At 48.6% G+C, this 20219-nt stretch overlaps 1 protein-coding gene and 3 non-coding genes across 4 annotated transcripts in view; 1 reads left to right on the forward strand and 3 right to left on the reverse strand.

Moving 5' to 3' along the window:
* The window catches only part of LOC141978952 (uncharacterized), a 189967-nt gene that overhangs the window by 136823 nt on the left and 32925 nt on the right, over window positions 1-20219 (forward strand). The gene's annotated exons all lie outside the window — the stretch shown is intronic.
* Window positions 11619-11690, reverse strand: TRNAE-CUC (transfer RNA glutamic acid (anticodon CUC)). The gene has a single exon. It is a non-coding gene; the product is annotated as a tRNA-Glu (tRNA).
* On the reverse strand, window positions 13920-13991 carry TRNAA-UGC (transfer RNA alanine (anticodon UGC)). Its single transcript has one exon. It is a non-coding gene; the product is annotated as a tRNA-Ala (tRNA).
* TRNAC-GCA (transfer RNA cysteine (anticodon GCA)) lies at window positions 15589-15660 on the reverse strand. Its single transcript has one exon. It is a non-coding gene; the product is annotated as a tRNA-Cys (tRNA).

Genomic DNA, 20219 nt, shown 5'->3' on the forward strand with positions numbered 1-20219 from the left:
AGTCCTGTGATCTTTTCTATCAACTCCTTTCCTTTTGAGTCGAAGGAGCGTGTGTCCCTCCAGTCAGGAATGTTCATCAGCTCCAGGTGGGGGAGAGAGGTTTGTTCCCAACAAGCTACTCTGAGTCAAAAACTACCCGTGCCGTACATCCACTAGGACTGCACATGGCGTTGGCTGCTCAAGTTAGTGATCTTCGTGTTAAAAGACAACTACAGTTGTCGTGCAGATGCAGCCGAGGTGCAGTGGTTGGCATTAGCTTTCCCCTTGACCTGACCTAAACTCCGTCACTTTTCCTAGTCTAAACAAACCCTGACCATCACAGTTATACTGTTCCCCCATTTAAAAACAATTGTTAGTCATCAAGTTCCCCCACCAGGAACATATTGTTTCATTCCCAGTTGTCACAGTTCATCAGAGCACTGTTGCTTCAGGTTTTCCTGAAGGCGGATATTTTTACTACCGTTTTCCTCCCTTTAAAATATATTGAAGTATAGCAAAGAGCAGGAACAGGGAAGGGATAGAGAAAAATGTCTTTTCCCCTCTGTAACAACAGAAGAACATCGGGTAAATCAGAGGGATTCTCCATCGCCATCCCAATCCCCCTGTTGTTCAATTGGAAAGGTCAATATTTCCCGAAGGGGCTGGGAAGAGGATTCTCTAGTAAATGATTTGGAACTAAGCCAAACACCCATTCATTTGCCTCCCAAAGCAGTTGTGGCCCATGCCCTGCAGGAGGTTGCTCCTGAAGATCTCCCCTTCCTAATCAGGTGCATGTTGCCTATTTGGGAAATGCAATCCCTATCTAGGTAGAGATGGGAAAAATGGAAGTGACATTTCTGTTCAGCTCACTCCTGGGACATGCTGTAAATGTGTAGGAAATGAAATCCATGAGGAATGTGATGGAGCTGCAGAAAGACACCCATTTTGAGTAGATACCTGACATTTGGTGTCTTACAGGGATTCTAAGCCGCACCTGAATTTAGTCCCTTATTTAAATCTGTGCCACCAGGTTAAAGAAACAAAAGGGCATATTTGGGGGAGTTATACCTCAGTATCGCTGCTGGTATGTTGTGTGGTTGGTGAAGAATTCTACAGCAGAGAAGTGTAAAATTGCTACAACTCAGGTCAAAGATTTGACAAGAACTCAGGTAGAAATGACAGGTGCGAGTGGTTGATTTTCACCCCAGAGATGGACGCTCTGGTGACCTGTGTCCGAGGTAAACTGTTTTTAGAACGCTGCTCCCTAGTGAAGTGGCATTGCTCACACTTCTACAGGATGCCGTGATGAAACTGGGAACAACTGTCTTTTACCATTTGGATCCAAAGTTTCCTGAAGCACAGAGACAAACAGCTGATTCCTTCAGAGCCATCCCATGCCTATGGGTCCCAAAGTGGCTGCCTTGCTGGACAAGAAGCACTTCCGTGTTGGTTAAATGATGGTAGCCAATGAGGGAATGTAACAGATTCCAAGTTCAGACTGCAGGATACATGAATGCTGAGTCCAGAGTCTGTGGTTTGGTCTCTTAGTTTTGCTCTTGAGTCTAATGCCTTTGTCTCACTTCTCCGCCTCCTGCTACTCTGAAAGATTAGAAAGTGTGAAAGTAGAGCACAGGTGGTTTTTCTCACGATGCAGCCTTCCCACGTAGCGTGAGACCCCTTCCACCCACACTTCTGGGAGAAGACCCAGGGAGAAATGAAGCCTCAGAAATGGAAGGCTCCTAGGTTATGGTAGAATGTGACTTCACACAGAGCTCACTGGGTGAAAATGGGAATTAAGAGAAAACTGCCCTAAAGGTTTATAGTTTGTAATCTTTGAATAAATTGTTACCAGCAACAAGAAAATTACACATGAAGTTTATTAGTGTAACGTAAGAGGCTGATTCTGTGATCACTTTCAGTGTTACAGTATGATTCAGGTTTTCTTCTAGCCCCCTCCTACTACATAGGAAATGGTGGCTAATCCTGCAATTAAAACCTGACTCCAAAGGAATGAGAGTGGGGGAACATGTGAGAGAAATAGCATGTACGAGAATAGAGACCCAGTATAGACTGGAATGATTTCTATTTCAAATGGAATTTATTTGGATAAATTTGAAAATAAATCTTCTGTTGGGAGGAAAATTACTTGAGACAAGATGTGGAACCTTTTCCCCAGTGAGAGGGGAACAGCCAGAGAGTTCCCCAGGGCTCTTGTTCGCAAAGCAAAGATGTCACCTTAGGCAGGAGATGTCAAGATCTACAATGGTGATGGGCGTGTGATGGGAGCTTTTCTGGGTGGTTGTTGTTCGGTTCGTTTTTTTCATGTAATTTTTGTTTTGTTTTTGCAACCAGTTATTTTTATAGGTGCTGAGGCCCCTTCTCCTTTTGAGCACAGCTCTTTAACCCTCAGGCCTGGCTCTGGAAACCTCAGAACCGGCTTTGTGTTTTTTTCATGTTTGCTATCTTTGGGGTTCGCACATCCACACGGCATGCGGTTCACAGCAACGGATACTTTGAGAAACCTGCTGGGCGAAGCAGGCCTTTTCCAAACTGACACTGGCCCAAAGTCTGCCTCAATTCAGCTGGATTGGGACACGTCTGTGTCAAAGGAGTGGTTCACACCTGATTTGCCCAGAGACCTCAGGGGAGGGGTGGTAAGATATAGGATAAGTAGGAATCGACAACAATGAAGTTAAATATAAAGGTGAAAGACCCTCACCTTGCAGGTCAACAAGCCTGTTCTGTTCATTCCCTCCAATGCATCTGGCACTGGTCACTGTTAGGTAGCACGCTGGGCTTGATGGAGCATTGGTCTGACCCAGTCTATGACCAGTCTTGGGTTTTATGTAAGCCCTCTACGGCCTTGTCTACACGGGCAAGTTTCTGCACAGGAAAGCAGCTTTCTGCGGTGTAACTCCCGAGGTGCACACACAGATTTCATGATGCATGATAGAAAGGGGCCATGACAGGGACACACTGCAGTGCAGGGTCAAAGTGAAGGAGCTGTGGCACGCCTACCACAAGGTGCAGGAGGCAAACTGCTGCTCCATATTGGGGGCTAACTAACCCCAGCATCACAGCAAGAATCTACCTAGCACCTGGAGAAAAAACATAAATGAGAGTCAAAGGCACCCCCACGTGGCCTGTCTCTTCCCTAATCTCAACACCTGGAAGATTGTCTGGAAGACTCAGAATTTGAACTGCGGAGATTGGTCCCAGGCTGAGAGGGAATTCAGTCTGTGTATTAAGAACTCAACATTGCCTGGAGCAACCAGTGAGTGAGAAAAGCTGTTTGATCCAATTCTTGCTTAGTATATTCAAATTAGAGTTCAGACTGGGAGTCTATTTCCATTTGTTACGTAACCACTTTTGACCTCTGTGACCAACACTTATACTCAGTTAAAATCTAACTTTCTGTAGTTAATAAACTTATTTTAATATTTGATACTTACTCCTGAGTTTGTCCAAAGTGCTTGGGAAAGTTGCTCACATGACAAAGGCTGGTGCATGTCCCCTTTATTTTTGATGAAGTGGCGAGCTCATTAATGAGCTTACGCTTTTCAAGAGCAGGCCGTGAGCCGTGTGAGATGGTACATTTCTGAGGTGCAAGGCTGAGGGCTGGGGAGATACGCTGGTGTCTCTGGACAATTGAGGAGTGGCTTGTAGAGCATTCCTGCAACTTAGCTGGGTGCTTTGCTGCATGTTGTTGGCCAAATGATCGTAGAATCCTAGGATATCGGGGTCGGAAGGGACCTCAGGAGGTGTCTAGTCCAACCCCCTGCCCAGAGCAGGACCAATCCCAACTCAATCATCCCAGCCAGGGCTTTGTCAAGCCTGACCTTAAAAACTTCTAAGGAAGGAGATTCCACCACCTCCCTAGGTAACGCATTCCAGTGTTTCACCACCCTCCTAGTGAAAAAGTTTTTTTAATATCCAACCTAAACCTCCCCCACTGCAACTTGAGACCATTACTCCTTGTCCTGTCATCTGCTACCACTGAGAATAGTCTCGAACCATCCTCTTTGGATCCACTTTTCAGGTAGTTAAAAGCAGCTATCAAATCCCCCCTCATTCTTCTCTTCCGTAGACTAAACAATCCCAGTTCCCTCAGCCTCTCCTCATAAGTCATGTGTTCCAGACCCCTCATCATTTTTGTTGCCCTTCGCTGGACTCTCCCCAATTTCTCCACATCCTTCTTGTAGCGTGGGGCCCAAAACTCCACAGAGCCAGTTATCTCGTCATAGAAGGCAATTAGATTAGTCAGGCATGACTTGCCCTTGGTGAATCCATGCTGACTGTTCCTGATCACATTCCTCTCCTCCAAGTGCTTCAGAATGGATTCCTTGAGGACCTGTTCCATGATTTTTCCAGGGACTGAGGTGAGTCTGACTGGCCTGTAGTTCCCAGGATCCTCCTCCTTCCCTTTTGTAAAGATGGGCACTACATTAGCCTGTTTCCAGTCATCCAGGACTTCCCCCGATCGCCATGAGTTTTCAAAGATAATGGCCAATGGCTCTGCAATCACATCCGCCAATTCCTTTAGCACTCTCGGACGCAGCGCATCCGGCCCCATGGACTTCTGCACATCCAGCTTTTCTAAATAGTCCCGAACCACTTCTTTCTCCACCGAGGGCTGGCCACCTCCTCCCCATGCTGTGCTGCCCAGCGCAGCAGTCTGGGAGCTGACCTCGTGAAGACAGAGGCAAAAAAGCATTGAGTACATTAGCTTTTTCCACATCCTCTGTCACTAGGTTGTCTCCCTCATTCAGTAAGGGGCCCACACTTTCCTTGGCTTTCTTCTTGTTGCCAACATACCTGAAGAAACCCTTCTTATTACTCTTAACATCTCTCGCTAGCTACAACTCCAGGTGTGATTTAGCCTTTTTGATTTCATTCCTACGTGCCCGAGCAATATTTTTATACTCATCCCTGGTCATTTGTCAAATCTTCCACTTCTTGTAAGCCTCTTTTTTGTGTTTAAGATCAGCAAGGATTTCACTGTTAAGCCAAACTGGTCACCAGCCATATTTACTATCCTTTCTACACGTCGGGATGGTTTGTCCCTGTAACCACAAAAAGAATTCTGTAAAATACAGCCAGCTCTCCTGGACTCCTTTCCCCCTCATGTTATTCTCCCAGGGGATCCTGCCCATCACTTCACTGAGGGAGTCAAAGTCTGCTTTTCTGAAGTCCAGGGTCCGTATTCTGCTGCTTTCCTTTCCTCCTTGTGTCAGGATCCTGAACTCGACCATCTCATGGCCACTGCCTCCCAGGTTCCCATCCACTTTTGCTTCCCCTACTAATTCTTCCCAGTTTGTGAGCAACAGGTCAAGAAGAGCTCCGCCCCTAGTTGGTTCCTCCAGCCCTTGCACCAGGAAATTGTCCCCTACAGTTTCCAAAAACTTCCTGGATTGTGTGTGCACTGCTGTATTGCTCTCCCAGCAGATATCAGGGTGATTGAAGTCGCCCATGAGAACCAGGGCATGCGATCTAGTAGCTTCTGCAAGTTGCCAGAAGAAAGCCTCGTCCACCTCATCCCCCTGGTCCGGTGGTCTATAGCAGACTCCCACCACGACATCACCCTTGTTGCTCACGCTTCTAAACTTAATCCAGAGACTCTCAGGTTTTTCTGCAGTTTCATACTTGAGCTCTGAGCAGTCATACTGCTCCCTTACATACAGTGCAACTCCCCCACCTTTTCTGGCCTCCCTGTCCTTCCTGAACAGTTTATATCCATCCATAACAGTACTCCAGTCATGTGAGTTATCCCACCAAGTCTCTGTTATTCCAATCACATCCTAATTCCTTGACTTTGCCAGGACTTCCAGTTCTCCCTGCTTGTTTCCCAGGCTTCGTGCATTTATGTATAGGCACTTGAGATAACCTGCTGATCGCCCCTCTTTCTCAGTATGAGGCAGGAGCCCTCCTCTCTCACGCACTCCTGCTCGTGCTTCCTCCCGGTATCCCACTTCCCCACTTACCTCAGGGCTTTGGTCTCCTTCCCCTGGTGAACCTAGTTTAAAGCCCTCCTCACTAGGTTAGCCAGCCTGCTTGCGAAGATGCTCTTCCCTCTCTTCGTTAGGTGGAGCCCGTCTCTGCCTAGCACTCCTCCTTCTTGGAACACTATCCCATGGTCAAAGAATCCAAAGCCTTCTCTCCGACACCACCTGCATAGCCATTTGTTGACTTCCACGATTCGACGGTCTCTACCCTGGCCTTTTCCTTCCACGGGGAGGATGGACGAGAAGACCACTTGCCCCTCAAACTCCTTTATCCTTCTTCCCAGAGCCATGTGGTCTGCAGTGATCCGCTCAAGGTCATTCTTGGCAGTATCATTGGTGTCCACGTGGAGAACAGGAAGGGGTAGCGATCCGAGGGCTGGATGAGTCTCGGCAGTCTCTCCGTCACATCGTGAATCTTAGCTCCTGGCAAGCAGCAGACTTCTCAGTTTTCCCGGTTGGGATGGCAGATAGATGACTCTGTCCCGCTGAGGAGAGAGTCCCCAACCACCACCACCCGCCTCCTTCTCTTGGAAGCAGTGGTCGTGGAACCCCCAACCCTAGCACAGTGCATCTCATGCCTTCCAATTGGCGGAATCTCCTTCTGCTCCCTTCCCTCAGACGTATCATCTGGTCCACTCTCCGCATTAGTACCTGTGGAGAGAACATGAAATCGGTTACTTACCTGTACCGGCGTTGCTGGTACATGGACGTTCCCCTTTTTCCTTCTGGAAGTCACATGATGCCAAATTTCTTCACCGTCCTCCTGTCCCCGATGTGCAGCCTGCTCTGAATCTTCAGAACTTTGTGCCCGTAGAAGCATATCGTGACGTCTGTCCAGGAAATCTTCAGTTTCTCTTTTGCAACGCAGGGTCGATACCTGTTGCTCCAGACCTTGAACCTTCTCTTCCAATATGGAGACCAGCTTGCACTTTGTACAGACAAAGTCACTTCTGGTCCTGTCTCGAAAGGTCGTCTGTTAACTCTGCTTTTGACTTCAAACCCTGTTGTGCCAAATCATCTTTCACCACCTCTAACTAATTTACAACCCTTCAGCAGCCCTTGCTGAAGCAGCACCAAACTTGAAAGATTCCTGGCAGCTTCCTGTAATGCTACCCTCACTTCGAACCTCTCACAAGCGGACTGAAGTGTCTCCTTTCCCTGGAAGGCATTCAGTCCCCATGGGCAGGGACCTTCTTCCACTACCCATACACCAAGGAGGGTGGGCTCCTCAGCCACCCCCCATCCCTCTGGGTCCCTGAACACTTCCTCCATTTCCTTTTTCATCTTATCCCAGGGTGACCCCTGCACCTGGTATGGGCCCTGGTTCTTCCTTATCCATTTATCCAAAAAATCCTTTACCCTGGCTTGCCAGAACCCGCAACTGCCATCACTAGAGTTCACAAGACCCCCTCCAAGCAGCTGTGCGGACTGTTGGGTAGGGGGGCTTACAGGCTGCCACTCACCTATCCCATGCGATGCATCCGAGTCAGTCACCGGCACCATGATGTTAGGGGGCTTACCTGTGCTACTCAACTCCAGCTCCATTATTCACGTAGCTGGAGTAGACATACCTTAGATTGAGTTCCAGTGGGGTCTACACCTTACTCTTGTCATTGGGGTTAGAGAACAGGGGTCCATTGGAGAGCAATCTGCAGGGTCTTTACTAGACCCGCTAACTCAACCACCGGTGGATCGATCTCAGAGCATCGATCCCTGCTGTAGTGTAAACCTGCCCATTGTCACACACAACCTTATTCCTTTGAGCCCAATCCAGCCCTACCCCACCCCTCTCCCCACACACTCCATTGGATACAGCCTCTCGATGACTCACCAAGATGGGGGCTTGTCTCTGCATCTCCCCAACAGGGGAGCAGAGAGCCTAAAGGGCCGCAGGAGACAAATGGAGCTTGTCAGGAATGGAAGAGACTTTCCTCCTCTTCTTAAAAGTCTCCTTAACCTCACCAATGAGAAGTTCCAGCACTGGGTGGCTTCAAACCACCAACCGTCCTATCAGCAGCTGAAGGCAGGTCCCAGCTCTATCAGACAGAAGGATACCACCCAGCTCACTTGCATGTGGCCTTTAGCGTGGATTTATTTTGGCTTATACACCCCTCAGCCCCATCTGGGCTGCAGCGGTGCAATGGGTTAGCTCCTAGTACTTAGAGAGGAGCGATGCTGAGGTTGTGAGTTCAAGCATCAGCTTTCTTTAAGCAGTGGCTTCTGCCATTCATCTTGCCCGGTGGAAAATACAATTCCAGCTCAGAAGACACCCAGGTTCTCTTCGTCTGCAGAGTGCAGGGCAGATTCCACAGATCTACAAGGCTCCATTCTCCACCCGCACCCTGTGTGAGGAGGCATCAAGCAGAGCCCAGAGCACTGCCCATCCTGTGATTCTAGAGCCCCTGACTTCCCCCTCAACCTTTGCTCCCCAAACCACCTTCCTGCACTCCCTCTTGGCTGTGAGACTCAAACCCTGCCTGGCTTTCGATATGTTCATGTGGTTTTTGTCTGTCGGGTTGATGAGCATGTGGGTTCTGTGTGATTTCTGTGGATGCCTTGCATAGTTTTGTGTGCGTGTGTCTGATTTTTGCAGGCCAATTGTTTTTTGCTTCGTATTCTTTTGGTATGTGGTTTTTGTGCTTTCGTCTTGTGTGCTTTTTCTGTATGTTTTGTGTGGATTTGTTCTTTCTATGAGTCCTGCACTTAGGACAGAAGAATCCAATGCACCGCTACAGACTAGGGACCGAATGGCTAGGCAGCAGTTCTGCAGAGAAGGACCTAGGGGTGACAGTGGACGAGAAGCTGGATATGAGTCAACAGTGTGCCCTTGTTGCCAAGAAGGCCAATGGCATTTTGGGATGTATAAGTAGGGGCATCGCCAGCAGATCAAGGGACGTGATCGTTCCCCTCTATTCGACATTGGTGAGGCCTCATCTGGAGTACTGTGTCCAGTTTTCGGCCCCACACTACAAGAAGGATGTGGAGAAATTGGAGAGAGTCCAGCGAAGGGCAACAAAAATGATTAGGGGTCTGGAACACATGACTTATGAGGAGAGGCTGAGGGAACTGGGATTGTTTAGTCTACGGAAGAGAAGAATGAGGGGGGATTTGATAGCTGTTTTCAACTACCTGAAAGGTGGATCCAAAGAGGATGGATGTCAGTGGTAGAAGATGACAGGATAGAATAGAAGATGACAGGACAAGGAGTAATGGTCTCAAGTTGCAGGGGGGGAGGTTTAGGTTGGATATTAGGATATTAGGTTGGATATTAGGAAAAACTTTTTCACTAGGAGGGTGGTGAAACACTGGAATGCGTTACCTAGGGAGGTGGTGGAATCCCCTTCCTTAGAAGTTTTTAAGGTCAGGCTTGACAAAGCCCTGGCTGGGATGATTGAGTTGGGGATTGGTCCTGCTCTGGGCAGGGGGTTGGACTAGATGGCCTCCAGAGGTCCCTTCCAACTCTGTTATTCTATGATTCTATGATTCTCTGTGTGATGTGTGGGTTTGTGTGTGGGTCTGATTTTTCTTAATGCCTGCATGGGCCTGTGCAGTGTGTGATTTTCTCTTTCTCTCTCTGTGTTTCTCTCTCTGTTTGTATCTTCATGTGTAAATTCATTGGAATGTTTAAAAAGATCCACAGCTTTGCCAATTTTCACCAGGAATTTTTCTCAATCAACAAATTCTCACTTGTTCCCTACCTAAGTGTTCACTCTTGGATGGCATCAAATTAACCTATGAAATTCTGAACTGAAACCTCACCTGCTTTTCAGGGATTCTTCCTTGGACTCAGAGGATCAAGAGCTGGAAAATTCACCTAATTCAGTTTAAAGGCAAAGCTTCACTGAGAGTTGACATTCCAAGCCCCTGTTTACAAAATGAGAAAAAGAGCCAGGGGAAGCACTTCTTTTTGGTTCACAGAATAAAGCGTTTGTCATTTAAGGGTTTGTTTCCCGTATTTTAAAACCAGAAGGGGTCTTCGTAAACACACTTCCATTTAGCCTTAGCCACAGGAAATAGTCATCAGCACCACCTCAGCTCTCTGTTCTGAGATTTACTTCTCCGTCCCTAGATGCCAAAATATCTCCTTAGGATCCTAGATGGCTGTCCTCCGCCGGCTGGATCAGATGTTCCTGCTTCCCCTCAGAAATCTCCAGATGATCCGTGTTCTCCAGAGCTTACCCTCCCAGACAGGACTGAACAACCTTAGCTTATAACTAGGCCACCCGTGACCTCAACTAGGTGCCCTGAATGCACCACTTTTGAATTCCCTCCAACTTCTATCATAGGAATACGAAGCAGTTGGTGTTGTAATGTTACAGGAGAGGTTGAAATGAGGCTATTTCTCAGGTAGAAGGCAACAATTGTATCAGGAAGGGGATTTGAATGCCCACCTCCATATGGAGCCCAGAACACAAATGACGGAAAGACACAGGTTTGAGTTTGATGCGTTAGACCACTCGGCCAGCCTGTCACTGTTAGTCAAGCCACTTATCAATCTTAGTTTTCTTTAACTTGTTGTGAACTCTCCAGGGAGGCGGAGATGGCATATCTCTTTCAACTTCTAGAGACTTTCTAAAGCACAGCCGATTTTTATATGTCGTCTCCCTGCTCCCTTTTTAAGGGAATAAAAGATGATTGCTACCATTCTGAGAAAGTAATGTTGAACCTCTAACTCCTGCATGGTGGGCCAGACGGCCAAGCAACCAGCACCCACAACTTCTACCACCTTTTCTTTTCAAAATAGCTCAGCCCTCAGTGTGTTGAGCCTTTCTGAAAATCTGGCCAAAATGTTTATTGCCCAATTGGGAGCTGAGTTCTTCTGAAAATCTGGCTCTAGGGGTGGGGGTGAGACCTTCTGAAAATTCTGGCCCATGTGTCTGGAAGCTCGAAGAACCTTCAGAACTTTTATCGTGTGCTAGAACCTGATGAGAAAACCTTCCTTCTGTCGAACTCAGCAGAGATTTTGTCATTAACTTACAATCACAGCTTGATCCCAGATTTAGGTATCAACAAAATGCATTGATTGTATTTTTACATGCAATGTGAAACAAACACCCCTAGTTGGGCAGAGAGATAGAAGTAGGTCAGCCACTAAACCACATTGCCTTTCATCAGTAGCTACCTGAGCAAGGTAGTAACCAGTGGCCAACAGGTGAAAGGCCCATCGTCTATGCTTAGAACACGACAGCAGCTAGACCTCAGGAATGGAAGAGGCTAATGGTCAGTTTTGCCGAGATGGTTACTTCCAAAGACTGGTATATAGAGTGGGATGAAAGTTTTTTGCGTGAATATTTTATTTGCTGCAATAATTTCGTTGACCCAAAATGATTTTTTGGTTTTGTTTCAGCAAGAAAACTGACATCTTGGGTCAACCTGAGTGTCTATTACTGTTGTTATAACATTGGTTAGGCTAGCTAGCAAGGGGGAACAAGAATTTGCACCTATTTGTGGACATCGAGGTGCACAGTGGAAACATGTCCACATTCTGCTCCTAGTCAGTGGGAAGCTTTGATTTTGATATGGTCTCCAAAGCCCTTGCCAAGATCACGTAGAAGATGGGGGAGTCAGGGAAAAAGCATCAACTTGTTAAAATTGCAAGTGAAGGATAAATTAAGGTGTTTTGCTGTAAAGTCACTTTTCCCTGACTGGGAATTGAACCCACGTCATGGCGGTGAGAGCGCCAAATCCTAACCACTAGACCACCAGGGAGAGGATGAGGCTGTTGTTCTTCTCAGCTGTGCTGCACTTCCTTAGGCTATTTTCTGTCCAATTTCTGAAGCTGCTCCTTTGTCCATTCCCTGAGCGGCTAAGAGCAGAGTGGGCAGGAACCCCTGTGCTCAGGGTCACAACCTGAGCCCAACCCAAGCCACTGAAACAAACTCAAATGCTGTGTCAGCTTCCTCCACTAGGATCACAGAGCAACACAGAGAAAACCCAGGAGGAACAATCCTCCTCTGCCTTCATTGACCCCATTGCAACCCTCTCAGCAGCCGACCAGGGCCTTCTTCTGGGAAGGACATTGAGCTGATAGGAACTTTGGCAAAGAGAGCAAGGGAGGGAGTTTGCTCCCCCTCATTGTGACCTGATTGCATTCTGACTCCATGTAACGGGGCTCTGAGCTTTGCCATCTTCTGAATTCTGTGTCCTCAACAAGCAGCCAAAGTGCTGAACCCCCTGGACCCTTCTGCTGGGAGCATGGGGATTGCACAAGAGCTACAAGCCCTTTTTACCTCTCCTTCTCCTCCTCCGCTTCCCTGGACTTTCCCCACCAATGGTTTCATCAGACTCTGGAGGAATCTAAGTCCCTGCAGGGTTTCCCTCACCCACCTTGTAGGCAAACAGTGATTCCCTTCTCTGACACTCCTAGGGCCACATTTTCTTTGAGGAGCTTCTCCCCAGGGGATCTGATGTCCTGCAAAGATGCAAAATCACTTACTGTGGAATTCTCTCCCCAGAACATCTGAGACAATATTGACTTAAACAATTGACCACACAAGATCCAGTCCACACAAGAGATCCACTTCCTGGACACTACAGTGCTAATAAACAATGGTCACATAAACACCACCCTATACCGGAAACCTACTGACCGCTATTCCTACCTACATGCCTCCAGCTTTCACCCTGACCACACCACACGGTCCATCGTCTACAGCCAAGCTCTGCGATACAACCGCATTTGCTCCAACCCCTCAGACACAGACAAACACCTACAAGATCTCTATCAAGCATTCTTACAACTACAATACCCACCTGCGGAAGTGAAGAAACAGATTGACAGAGCCGGAAGAGTACCCAGAAGTCACCTACTACAGGACAGGCCTAACAGAGAAAATAACAGAACGCCACTAGCCGTCACCTTCAGCCCCCAACTAAAACCCCTCCAATGCATTATTAAGGATCTACAACCTACCCTGAAGGATGACCCAACACTCTCACAAATCTTGGGAGACAGGCCAGTCCTTGCCTACAGACAGCCCCCAACCTGAAGCAAATACTCACCAGCAACCACGCACCACACAACAGAACCACTAACCCAGGAACCTATCCTTGCAACAAAGCCCGTTGCCAACTGTGCCCACATATCTATTCAGGGGACACCATCACAGGGCCTAATCACATCAGCCACAGTATCAGAGGCTCATTCACCTGCACATCTACCAATGTGATATATGCCATCATGTGCCAGCAATGCCCCTCTGTCATGTACATTGGTCAAACTGGACAGTCTCTACGTAAAAGAATAAATGGACACAAATCAGATGTCAAGAATTATAACATTCAAAAACCAGTCGGAGAACACTTCAATCTCTCTGGTCACTCGATTACAGACATGAAAGTTGTGATATTACAACAAAAAAAACTTCAAATCCAGACTCCAGCGAGAGACTGTTGAATTGGAATTCATTTGCAAATTGGATACAATTAACTTAGGCTTGAATAGAGACTGGGAGTGGCTAAGTCATTATGCAAGGTAACCTATTTCCCCTTGTTTTTTCCTACCCCCCTTCCCCCCCCAGACGTTCTTTTTAAACCCTGGATTTGTGCTGGAAATGGCCCACCTTGATTATCATACACATTGTAAGGAGAGTGGTCACTTTAGATAAGCTATTGCCAGCAGGAGAGTGGGGTGGGGGAGGTATTTTTTCATACTTTGTGTGTATAAAAGATCTTCTACACTTTCCACAGTATGCATCCGATAAAGTGAGCTGTGGCTCGCGAAAGCTTATGCTCAAATAAATTGGTTAGTCTCTAAGGTGCCACAAGTCCTCCTTTTGTTTTTAAAAGTACCAAGGTGACTTAGGAGCAGAAACCCCCACAGACCTTCCATGCAATGGGCACCTGCCCCTCACTGAGCAGGAGTGAAACTCCTGCAGGGAGACTGCTGGGCCACATCCCTGCTGGGCCTGATGAAAGCAGCAGGGTGAAAAGAGAACTTGGAGATGCTGGGGATCGAACCCAGGGCCTCATACATGCAAAGCATGCGCTCTACCACTGAGCTACATCCCCAGATGGGGGGTGTTTGGGGTGGGTTACACTCACAGCCCTCCTGTTTCCAGAGCCCCCAGGGGCCTAATGGCAGCATGGGGGACACATTCCCTGCTCTGAGGGCCAAACCCTCTGTCCTGGAGGTTGCTAGTTCTTAGGGGTCACTTTGCAGCAGGGCCAGTTTCCTTATGTGGGGGAGAGAGAGGGCCTGCGCTGGACTCAGGGTGCAGAGATACACTCGGCCCTTTCCCCTGCATTGACTGGCTGGAGCTGCCACCCCCTGCTGAAAGGGAACGGCGCTGGGGGGCGCTGTGAGTCGCTCAACACCTCACCCCGGTGGAAGAAGTGGGCGGGGGGGCTCCAGGTGTTTCTCGGATCTGCTATTTCCACCTGCCTGTAAAGTCCAGCTTTCCCCAGCACATTCACTGCAGTGCACTCGGGTCACTGTTTCCATGGCTGACAGCAAAGAATCGCTCCCAGTTTTCCTTCTCTCTGCAGCACGATTAGCCTGTGTCGGTGGTTAATGAGGTGGATCGAGTTGTCGATGGTTATTCATTCCCCACCTAGACAATTCACACAGTCCCTTTCGTGCTCAAATCCCCAGCACCTCAGTGATCCCGGTAGCAGGGGTTGGGTTTTCCCTGAGGCCCTGAGATTCTCAGCGTCCTTTTTTCCCTCCACCTGGAGTGAACTCAGCTTTTCCCCATCCCAGACACTCCATGAAATAACAACAGCAGCATAAAGAAAGCGGGGAGGGAACATCTCCCGGCCAGGGCTGGAGGTGCCCAGGGCCCCCTGCTTCTCCATTGTTTCCATCGAAACGAGGAGGGTTCCTTGGAATTTGACACCCTGCTTTGCACAAGGGACAGACACAGATCTTGATGTTCCTGCGTCTGTGCAAAGAAAATTGTCCTTCTGTGTGACAGAGAGGCAGGAAATGGCTGTTTCTACCCAAAAGATCAGTGAGACCAGAAAGTGACGCTGTGCAAGTAACGATCTGGTCCTACACTGACTCTGCGGTTACTTAGAGGCAGCCACAACCAGCTCTGTGGTTGGGAACCTTACAGAGACGCTGCGGGTGATCATGAGCTCGAAGCACGTTCCCTTTCAACAGCTGCCATTGGAAGGCATCTGACAGTCACAAGGAACAACGATCTGTGTTAAAGGAAGGTGGCCATTTATTCGAGCCCCAATTTCTATTGTGTGCACAAAGAGAGGATCGAATGTGTAACAGGTAGTTTGGTAAATCGTGGTTATTTTATTTTTGGAGCAGACTCCTGTCCACCTCCAGTAGAGTTCTCAGTCCCAATGGCAACTTACTTACCGAATGTAACACAAACTAGTCCATTCCTCCCAAGGGGATGGGGTTCTTGTTCTTCCACACAATGGAGACCAAAGACCTGCAAATGTGCCTTCATGTATCTTTGTTTCATTGACGAAAACATAAACTAGACACTCAGAGGAGTGGAACTGATTTCAGCTGAGGGACCTCTTTGCTTGGGTTTTATGCATTTGCACAGGAAAACACTGAGTGTTTCCATTCATCCCTGTTCAGTGGAACTCCCAAACATAATGGAGATGGATAGGCCCTTATTTTTGTTAAGGGAACAGGTTTGTAAGGGGGCACTTGGATTTGAACCAAGGACCACTTGAGCTGCAGTCAAATACTCAACCACTGAGCTACCCCCCCATAGCAATTGTATAGGGGAGTTAGTGATCTTAAGGACCTTGAAGGACAGGCCCTGCCTCAGAGAGCTCCTTTTCCATTCCCAGACCATGGGTGGTTTTAAAAATGGGGTCTGATTAAACTTTATCTATACATGTAGACCCCACAGCTTGCCCACCCACTGACACAGCTTCTCCCACTGACATACCTACCCTCTCTCGGGGAGGTGGATTAACTACACGGACGGGACAGCTCTCTCCCATCCCCTTAGAGCATCTTCATTAGTTATGAATAAGTAGGAAATAACCGACTGAATGGACAGCAACCAATTGATCAAACGTTGCTGAGCCTGCATTCAATATGGGTAACTGGTCATATCGGGCTGCATTAGGAGGAGCGTTGCCAGCAGATGGAGGGCAGTGATTATTCCCCTCTATTCGGCACTGGTGAGGCCACATCTGGAGCATTGCGCCCAGTTTTCAGGGCCCCCTCCCACTACAGAAGCAAATTGGAGAGAGTCCAGGGGAAGGCAACAAAAATGATTACGGGGCTGGGGCACATGACTTACGAGGAGAGGCTGAGGGAACTGGGATTATTTAGTCTGCGGAAGAGAAGAATGAGGGGGGATTTGATAGCTGCTTTCAACTTCCTGAAAGGGGGTTCCAAAGAGGATGGATCTAGACTGTTCTCAGTGATAGCAGATGACAGAACAAGGAGTGATGGTCTCAAGTTGCAGTGGGGGAGGTTTAGGTTGGATATTAGGAAACACTATTTCCCTAGGAGGGTGGTGAAACACTGGAATGGGTTACCTAGGGAGGTGAGGAATCTCCTTCCTTTGAGGTTTTTAAGGCCTGGCTTGACAAAGCCCTGGCTGGGATGATTTAGTTGGGGATTGGTCCTGCTTTGAGCAGGGGGTTGGACTAGACACCTCCTGAGGTCCCTTCCATCCCTGATCGAGGGTTAGAATAACATTTTCCAACCAACCATCAGTTGAGCTAAGTGCAAATCCCTGTCGTAATCCCCCTCTGTCCAGTAGCCCCAGGGCACGTTCCAAGCGTTGGATTCAAGACACTGAGTCAGCTTCCTGCAATGAGTTTCAGCTTTACCAGAGGTAATTTGTGAGGGCTCACCATTTAAGGACGTTCTTCTTTAATTTCCACCTATTCAATCCAAATGAGTTTGAAATTACCCATGGCAACATTCTTTCACGTACTTTCGTGAACTGAGAACAGTTAGGAAATCTTGTACTGAGAGACCAGTCAGTGGGGAACAGAGCGATAGTCATTTGTTATCCAGTTGCATTAAGAACCACAGGTCTCTGGATGGGGGTAGACCACTGTGGGGATGGGGGTGTCACAGACAATTTGGAGGGAGGGGGCGGAGTAGAGGGTGGAAGAGGTTGAATTAGGGTACATTTTCCCTTGGCCCCGAAAGGGGCAGGACGACATGCCCAATTAAAAGGGGGTGTCACGACTGAAGAATTTACAATATCCACCAAAATAACAGGAACAAGAAGACAAACACAGAACACAATGTGTTGTTGCGACAGGGGACCCAGGGCGTTCTGGGTTTTCTTCCACTGGTGCCAGCTTGCCCCGAAAGTGTCTGAAAAAGAAAATAAACATTCCCCAGCCCCTGGGTGGGGACAGATGATTGCTTAAAAATGCCCCTTTCTTTTCACAATTTTTTTGGCTGAGTGCAGGAAAACGGAAGAATTACCTTTATATTTTGTTTGTTTGTTTTGTACAAAGGATACTTGCTGCATAGCTAGGCAGAGGAGGCCTGTCTATGTAAACACGGTCTGTTCCTGAAGTCTTTGCCCCAGCTCATCTCTAGACGTGAGGGGGGAGGTCATTCAGACCCTCCTTACACTTGGTATTTAAAAACTCCTTATTGTCCCTACCTCTGCTGGCCTTAGATTTCTCCTCCTGTCCCTTCTTAGGAAGCTCAGATGAGGTGGCCAAGTGGTTAAAGTGGTGGGCTGCTAATCTTTGTGCTTTGCATGCATGGGTTTGAATCCTGTCCTCATCGTGTGCATTTTGTCTTCTCCCCTCCTTCACAAACAACCATCTCCCCTTTGGTACAAGCCACATTGCTTCCTGCAAACAAAAACCTTCTCAGGAACTCAGCCCTCCCTTGCTTTCAATAAAACATGTCGAAATCCCAGATTTCTCAAATTGTTCTTTGTTTCTTAATTTTTATCTCAAGAGCTAACAGCCTCATAATCTTCCCCAAACACACTGGGACCTGCCCAAATAATTAAAGTGCCCCTGTTCTCAGCAAGGCCACGACAGTGACCCGTGAGTGTCACTAGGCCAAGCTAGAGTGCTAGAGAGTCTAGGCCAAGCTGTTCTGAAGGAGGCAACTCAAAGATTTTCTCTCTGCTTCCCTTGGCAAGGTCTGACTGGGAAAACAAAATCCCCCACATGGAAAATTTTCTGTTGAGTAACCAATACTAGTCTGTTTGGGGACTTTGATTTGGATGGATTATTATTATTCTTTTCTGATCTCTGAATTATTTCAGTTCAGTCTTTGTCCTCCAGATGTGTTGCCAGGTGTTGAAGTGCCGGGGAGAGAGGCCAAGTCATACCGTCTCTTCCCCTCTTCCAACTTGTTAGGAAGTTCCTCTGCTACGTTGTGAGTCAAGCAGTGTCCATTGTCTCCGGGCTGTCTCGGAGGAGTCCGCATTGTACACGGTTCCTGGGAGAGTCCTTGGGAGCGTGGATACCTTTACTGGGCCAGCAGCTAGTCTGGCTCCTCCAGCGTCACACCGGAAAGGCTGGTGGTGGCCATTTCCCAGCCTCATCACATATTTCAGTAACGCACCCAGAGCAAAACTCCACCACTTCCCAGACACGGCTAGCACACACCATCCACCCAGGTATTAGCCTTCAACAGATCACGACTTTTACAATGATAGCTCACCAGGCCGACTCTGTACAAATCCTACCTTAATTCTATGAGAGTGGTGACTATGGGGCTTCCAGGGTGCTGCTTTGAGCACAGCCTGCCACCCCTGGGCTGACACTGCAATGGAGACGTCCCCGTAGAGTCCCTCTCTCCCGGGATAAAGATGGCAGCAGGGCTGGCCTGGGTCACCTGATGTGGGCTCCTGGAGCTCAAGCCGTGGGGCCCAAAAGTGGGGTGCAGATATCGGTGTTCATGCTGAAGCCTGGGTTTGGAAACCCTCCCCCCTCGTGGGGCCTCAGAGGTTGGGCTCAAGCCCATCTGTCTCCACTGCCATTTTATAGCCCTGCAGCCCCAGCCCCAGAAGCCTGAGTCAGCTGCCCCGGGCTCTGAGACAGGTGCCCTGGGTGTTTTAATCGCTGTGCAGACATAACGTTAGGATACGTCTACAGTGCAATGAATCACCCACGGCTGGCCCGTGTCACATTAATCCAGGACAGCGGCTTGGGCTGTAAAGTTGCAGTGTACGTGTCTTGGCTCAGGCTCAGGACCCTGCTCTAGGAGCCCAGAAGGTTGGGCGGGAGTTTGGCAAGTGAAAAAGGTAAAACCGCAGTGAAGTATTCCCCTGGACTCAATGACATGTCTCCATTTCTCTGTCTGCTTTGGGGCAGGGACAAAACCAGGTCCTGCTGCATTCGTTATTTCAAAGGGAGGTTTAGGATTTTCATTCTCAGACACGGTGCACAAAGCAGGACTCCACCCTCGGCGTAAACTGAATGAGCCGCCCACAGATTCTGGCAGCCCCAATGAGCCACTTGGTGGGAGAGCTCGGACCTGCCCCTGTCCCAGAGGGAGGGGGTCATCTGCGAGGGGACTGCACCCCTGACCTATCAGCCCTTCACACCCAAACTTTCAGTCACTCTCTTACCAGTGCCTGTGAGTGTAATTTAAACAACAAAACCAGCATCACTGGGCTAGACCAAAGGTCCATCTAACTCTGTTATTTGTCTTCTGACAGCAGCCAGTACCAGGTGCCTCAAAAGCCACTACTGGGAGTTGAACCCAGGATCTCTTGTTTACGAGACAGGTGCTTTAAACCAGCTCATCCATGGTGCCTTCCTCTGGCTAACACATGGTGTCTGCCCACACCCGACTCCCTGCCAACCCGCACTGGGCCCTGACAAGCCTTTCTTGTGTTTCGATTCTGTAAAGCAGAGAAGCAGGTGAAGTTTTACTCCCAAGGTGTGTGTGTGATTCTTTGGACAGGTCTATCCTACAAAATTAAGTCAGTGTAAAGACATTACTTTGGGGTGTAAAACATTTACCTTCCCTGAGCAATGCAGTTATATCAACCTGATCCCGGTGTAGATAGCACTGGGTTAACAGGAGGACTTCTTCCCACCCCACTCTGCCTCTTCGGCTGAGGCCTGCTGGTCCACCTTTCACTCGCTCCTCTCTCCCCGAGGCCTCCTTGCCTGCCGCTCATTCCTCTCCGCCCCCTACCCCAAGGTCTGCCCGCCACCCACACCTCTCTGACCCCTCCCCTGAGACCCACCACGGCCGCCACTCCCACCTCTCAGCCCCACCCATGAGACCCACCCAGCCTGCCACCCATGCCTCTCTGTCCCCTCCCCGACCTCCCCTGCCCTGCCCACCACTCGCACCTCTGTGCCCCT

Source organism: Natator depressus, chromosome 28, assembly GCF_965152275.1.
Source record: "Natator depressus isolate rNatDep1 chromosome 28, rNatDep2.hap1, whole genome shotgun sequence".
Classification (NCBI taxonomy): domain Eukaryota; kingdom Metazoa; phylum Chordata; order Testudines; family Cheloniidae; genus Natator; species Natator depressus.